Below are 6,999 nucleotides of genomic sequence, written 5' to 3'. Positions count from 1 at the left end.
GCTTACTTCTCTGAGCCTCAGTTTCCTTGCCTGTATGATGGGGTCATATTACTTAGGAGGATCATATAGAACATGCTCCAAAAGCATTTGGAAAACTCTGTAGAGCAATGCAAAGTCAGGGATTCAGTATCAGAGTTTATTGGAAGGCAGAACTTTAAGGAGCCTGCTGTTGCCCCATGGCTCAGGCTCCCCCAGAAAAGGAGCTTTGGATGAGCTTTTGTGTGAAAGTGATTCACTAGGGAGTGCTTCCAGAGGAAAAGAAAGGAAGGGTGCACAGTGAAACAGGGAAGAGAAGAAAGTCAAACAAGGATGCCGTATCACGCACTGTCTCACTGGTGGTGACCCAGGCCCCTGGGGGAGTTCTGGACACATCAAGTCTCATGTCACAGGTGAAGCCCCACACCCATCAGTCATTGGTTGGGAGCTGCCCCCCCCAGGGGTTGGGGTGCAGGAATTCCCAGGTACTTCTACTTCAGGAAGGCAAAGGAGACTCTTGTAGCCGGAGGGCGGACAAAGCCTTCCAAGAACTTGTGAACGCATAAATGGTAAAAGGATTAAAGGAAGAGTCAACATGAACAGAGCATTCACTAGGAAATTCCTGTCTCAATCATAGACTATTGTCCTTGGCAGTAGGGTTCAGTTATGAGTCGAGATTAGATTTGAGCACACAGCTACTTTGTACTAATGCAGCCTTTCTCATTTCTCTTTGAAGTGCTTCTCCAATAACTCATGCGAAAGGATAGCTGAGAGCGGGCTGAGTTGGATCACGTGCGAACCATAAAAAAGTACATTTTCAAGGGCAGTAGGTTAAATAAAGGAAAGAGGTTCACTGGTTTTACAACCATGAGTGGTTTCTATTTTTCAATAAGTCAAACCCTTTAGAAGACATGGCTGAATGGGCAAAGAGCCCTCTCGGGGAAAGTCATGCCTTTACAGTTTTATTTTCTTTGGGGTAAAGGGGAAAATGCAAGCCATAGTTTAAAACTATTCATTTCATCGAGATCCTGAAACAAAACAAAACAAAACAGCGGCAGAATTTTTGGGACAGAGGATGTTTTATAAAATATGCTGTAAAAGCATTACTTTTGGACTCTATCTAGCTGGAAACATTCAAGTTTCTTTGCAGAACGGGTATGGTTTGTCTCCTTTTCTTTCCACCAAATGTTCCAACTTTGCTGACTGTCAACAGCTGATCCGCAAGGATGCCACAGGCCAGGAGACAGCTGTCACTGGAGTAGTCTTGGGCTTGTCCCTTCTCTGCGAGTGGAAGCTTGGACACAGACACAATTCAGCCTAGGCTAGCAAACCAGGGCCTAGGTGGAAATCCCGTCTGCTTTCTGCTTTGGGATTACCCGTGAACTAATAACAGATTTTACACATTTAAATGGCTGAAAAACAGAAGAATTCGAATCCCGTCATAGGAAAGTTATATGAAATTCCAATTTCAGTGTCCATACCTAAGGTTTTATGGAAACACAGCCACACCCACTTGTTTAGGCTTTGACTGCTTCTGCCCTACAAGAACACAGTACTCAGTCATGGCAGAGACTCAGGCCTATAAAGCCAAAAGCACATACTCTCCGGTCCTTTCAAGGAAAAGCTGGCTAACTCCTGACCCAGGACAAGTCCCTTCTCTGAGCTGCACCTTTTTCATCTCTAACATGGTTAATAGTGGTACCTGTGTCTCAGACAGCAATGTAGTGGGGCAATGTAGGAAGTAGTCAAGGGCACAGACAGGATTCTGACCCTAGCTCTGCCTCTTACTAAGTGGGTAACTTTGGGAAAGGAATTTAATTTCTTAATGCCTCAGTTTCTGTGGCTGTGAAATGGGGATAATGAAAGCCTTTGATTCCTAGTTATGAGTTTATTACAGACACATCCCTTGGAAAGGTACCTGACATGCATTACACACTATGGAATGTTAGCCATTGTTACTCTCTCCAGGTGGCTGGGAGCAGAAACATACATGCTCATTAGAACGAAGAAAGGTGAAATTAGGGTCCTCGTTTAAAAATGCTCCAGTAGTTGTATAAAAGGGCAAGGACTCTGGAGCCCAACTGTCCAAGTATAAATCCACCCTCCCTCCCTTACTAGCCCCATGACCCTAACCATGTTACTTTATCTCATGGGACTTCCCTTTTATCATCTATAAAATATAGGTAGTAATGATAATGGTCACCTCCTTGGATTTTGGGGAGGATTAAATGAACTTGAACTGTGTAAAGGACTTCGACTGGAGGCTGGCACAGAGTAAATGAATGTTGCCTTCTCATCCATGAATGCACTTAAAATAAATGCATAATCATGAAAAAAAGTTTACTCAACAACCACCTAAAAATCACCTCTCACGCACTAGTGGTACATGGACCATGATTTGGGAAACACTGACCAGCTGGCAGATGGATGGTGGACATTTGGGGAGAACAAAGGGGAACAGGCAATAGCTTAAATGGTCCTTTTAACCATTGGGATCTACCTCTCCCGATATCTGCAAGCAGCAGAAGCACTGTGCACGAGCACTGCTTACCTGTCTCCAGACTTCGGCCTCACAGTACATTCCTATTCAAGGTCGTGACTAGTCCCTGATCACATCTTTCCTGATTGTTGATTTAGCCCCAACGGCAAGCCACTTCTCCCCATTTCTCAGCTACTGTCCATGTAGCTTCAACCTCCATCTTGAGGAAGCATCTCTGACTGAACTTCTGCCCTCTCTCAGACACAATCCCAGGCCTGGCTGCAGCCTGCTGGCCAGAGGGAGTGCCCTTCTGCCATTCTGGATGCATGATATCTGAATATTCTATTATGGGGGGATTCCCAAGATAGTAGCAAAGCGGGGCCCACTTCTCACTACAAAAGCCAAGAAGGTAGGGTGTGTATTTCCTCTCCTGCTCCCTGGCAGCACTGACCATCCAGTGCTGAAGCCCAGGACTCTGAATCTTGGTAGAATGACACAAAGGTAGCAAATATTTGCTGCAGCACTCAGACCCCAGGGCCATGGAGGGAGCCATGAGTGGCAATGGCTTCAGGGGTAGTGACATTGGCCTTGGTGGAACACTAACTGCATCCTTCCTGTGGCTAGACTTGGCCTTCTCCTGGTTCTTGCCTGAGCTGGATCTCTGGCTTCTTTTATTCATGAGCTACCCAATAACCTTCCAATAAATTTCTTCTCTAATTAGGCTAACCAGAGACATTTCCATTGTTTGTAACCAACATCTTGACTTGTGTACAGGGTTGGGGAACTGGACCATAATGTATATTTACACTCAAGTCCTACTGCATCTCCCGTCACTGGACCAGAATCTCTTCTGGGAGTTTCCCCAGGGATCACAGACAATGACCTACATTTCTGCTCTGCTTATCTTTATCCAGAATCATTGTGGCTACATTAATAATTTTTTGCCATGTGCCATGTTTTTTCTTGCATCCTGCATTCTTTTCTGACCACACAGTGTTCATCTGGTTTAAAACATTTGAAAGTGTTGGAAGCCTAGAATTAAACCAGCAAGAGGGGAAAAAAAAAGTTTTATTAAAAATATAAGTCAAACTTTTTCAGATGAAGCCAAGTAACAGTATTAAGAAAGAATTTTGTCCAATTTTCTTTATTGAATTTTCAGTGATTTGGTAGCATTGTGTCATCTAGTCTATGCATGGTTTTTAACTTGTAATTTTCATTGTTGTCTTGGGTTCTTTAAATTGCATGTGGAAAGCACATTTTTTTGAGCTCTTGGGGGTAATAGCTGGAGACGAAACGAGGATGAGCTCTTGTCTCATGAAATATTGAAGCAATATCAAGAAAGTATAAAACATACACAGACCAACCTTCCTACACAAAGTAGTCTCTACTATCCATATAATTCCAAAGAATAGAGGCAAGTGCATTCATTCTCATGTCATCCAGTAACTTAGATAGATTTCTTTCTTTCCAGTGGTTTCTTCTCTTTTGTGTTTTGATAGCCTAATTTATGTCCCTTGCCAACATAGATATTTGTTAAATATTTGTTGTGAGCCTGGCTTCTTCCAAGGCACACAGAGACATGAAGAGAAAACATCTCTCTCTTATTCCCTTGGTTTTTCCATGTCAAGAACTCAACGAGAATAAATCCACAGTTCATGTCTTTTTTATCTTTGTATGACCAGAAGCTCCTCCCGTGCCTAGTATACAATAAGTGTTTAATAAAGTTTGCTGAATAAATGAAAAATTGCACTTTCAGAGAACTCATGACATAGTAGCATAGAGAAATGTATACAGGTGTAAATGCTGCACAAAGACATAGGAGTTATTAATGGAAGTAGAAAATGAAGTAGGGTAGGTATGCAAGAGAGGGAGGATACTAATCTCTCAGGGTGGTTGGGATCAATATCTTACTATTTTTTGCATTCCCCAGGTAATGCAATCTTCCGTCCACTTTCAAATCAATTCAAATGGAAAGGAGGGATTTTACTGATGCCCACAAGGGCTGCTGGGTCAGTCCCCACTAGTCTTTCTCTGCTTTGTCTTTGTGTGGCCTCTCATCTTGTCTTTTGGGTGTGTCATTCTCTCTCACCACCTCTTTTCCGGACTGAATTGTTTTTCCTTCCTTCCCCCAAGACACTGTGAACAGAAATGTTATGAAAAACAATAGACATTGAATGAATTTTTGGATAATCACAGGCCACAGCCAGATATGATTCCAGATTCAGCGTTTGACCTCTCTACAATCTTATTGGCCACTCCTCACTCCATGGAATTTTCTTGCTGGTCATAATGCCCTCCCCAGCAGACACTCAGAGCTGCTCACAAATTCTGGCGAATTGTCCATGACAAGCAGGTGAGCTCTTCCTCTCTTACTCTTAACTCATGTCTAGACGTTCCTCGCATTTCCAAAATGTCTCAGTGGTGCTCTGCTACACAAAGGACCATTGACACTGGGTGTCCAGCCTTAACACTACAAAGAACTGGAAAGAGCTTCACACTTAGAGATCACACATTGAAGCAGGAATCCCTTCTCCACTGATCAGAACAAAGAGTGCTCAGTGGGAGTGGAGAGCTGTCTTTCCTGTTACACACCTCAGCCCAGTGATAGGCATAAGGGTTCAAAGGTGTTTAATAGTAGGCTAAACAGAATGGGAAGGAGACAGAAAGAGCAGGCGATTAGAGAAGCAAGTTCCTATTGGAGTCAAGCCCAGATAAATACAAGCTGTCAAGTTGGTCTTGGTGAGGAAAAGGGAACCATCTTCCTGGAAACAAGCAAGGGAAGATAGGGACAGCCAAGATAAAAATGAAATTAATCACAGCGTACGTTTCCCCCTTGATTTCCTACACCTTGCTATAAATGGGATAGGACTGAGAACATTTTCTACCTTGGGATTTGTCCCAGGCCTCCTCTGCTGGGAGTGGCACATGGAGCATGTCTAGAGAACCGTGGGAACATGATCAAATCCCGGGGAAACAAAGAGTTTGGAATCTTCATGCCACCTGGAAATGTGGAATCAGTTCTAAATGTGCCTCACAGAATCTAGGTGGCCTTTCCTTGAATTTATAGGAATTATTTCTCTTACCAAAAATAAAAGTCAGAAAGCCTGGCTTTTATTTCTTCCCGTTGGTGTGTCTGGAACTCCTTTTAAAATCTCTTTTAGTTCCAAGGATGGCCAACACAAGGAACAAAATGTAACTGGATCACAGCCATCACTTTTACGGTCTGCTACCTTACCAGACTACAGAGATGCACAGAATTTTCCAGCTTTGCCCTTAGCAAAGAGAAGGACAGAGAAGCAATAACAAGCTACACTTTGCTTTCTTCCCAGGATGTTCTAACTTCGAAAAGGGATTGCCTTAGGCTGAAGTAATAAACAGCGCATTATGGGATGGATATATCAACATTCGCTCTCCCCAGTGTGCCCAAGTTTGAAAGAAATCAAGTACAAATTTGTATTTTTATCCCCTTCTACAGATGTGAACAATAATAGGTAATGAGTTACTTATCAATTCCCTAAACCACACGGTTGACATAATTTCACGATTGGAAGTACCCTTTCAGATCATGTAGTTTTACCCCTTTACTGGCATTCAAATCCCCCTATAAAGTCCCCATGAAATGGCCATGTGGCTTACCTGTAGCAGCCTCCTGTGTGGATAACTCATTATCTGTAAAGATATTTCATTCCTTCTTTTGCCAAATACAACTAACGGAAAGTCCTCATTTACCTAGCATCCCAATCCATCTACCATCAGTCCTATTTCAGCCCTACCATGGCCCTAGAGTAAGTGGCATCCTCACTCACCCAGTTGATGAGGCCAAAAATCTGAGAGTCATCCTTTACTCTTGTCTTTCTCTTATAATCACTCTCCAAAATATCAGTGAACACCATCAGATCTACCATTAAATTTATGCTGAGTGTGATAACTTTCATCTCTTCTTCTGCCACCCAATGAGCCACCATAGTTCCCTAGCAGAGACTACGGCAGTCATTTCCTAACTGATTCCTATGCTCTCATGTTCGCCTGCCTTTATCTGTTGCCTACATGGCACCCAAGGGGGGATGCCCTTTCAAAATATATTCAAAATATATTCTACCATGTTCCTCTCTTGGTCAAAACTTGCTGACAGCTTCCCAACTGACACATACTGTAGTCACACAAGGCTCAACATGACCTGGTCTCTTCCTTTCTCTCATATTCTCCTGCCTCTTTCTCCTTCAGTCACTGCTCTCTACCTACTCCTGGACATCCCTTAAAGAACACAAGCCTTTGCATCTGCTATTCTGCCTGCCTGGAATGCTCTTTCTTTAGGTATCCCATGGTTGGCTCCTTTGCTTCATGCTGATCTCTGCTCAAGTGTTGCCACTTCAGAGAGGACTTCTCTGACCACTCAGTCTCAAATATCACCACCACTCTTCACCCCCAGCTTTGATTATCTTCATAGTGTTTATCATCTCCTGACATTTGATATAATTATTTCCAAAATGTTTTATTGTCCATAATCCCTAACTAGCTTTCAAGCCCCATGAGAGCACGGGTTT

The sequence above is a fragment of the Martes martes genome (assembly GCF_963455335.1).
Source record: "Martes martes genome assembly, chromosome: 1".
NCBI classification, from domain to species: Eukaryota; Metazoa; Chordata; class Mammalia; order Carnivora; family Mustelidae; genus Martes; species Martes martes.
This window is presented reverse-complemented; position numbering follows the sequence as displayed.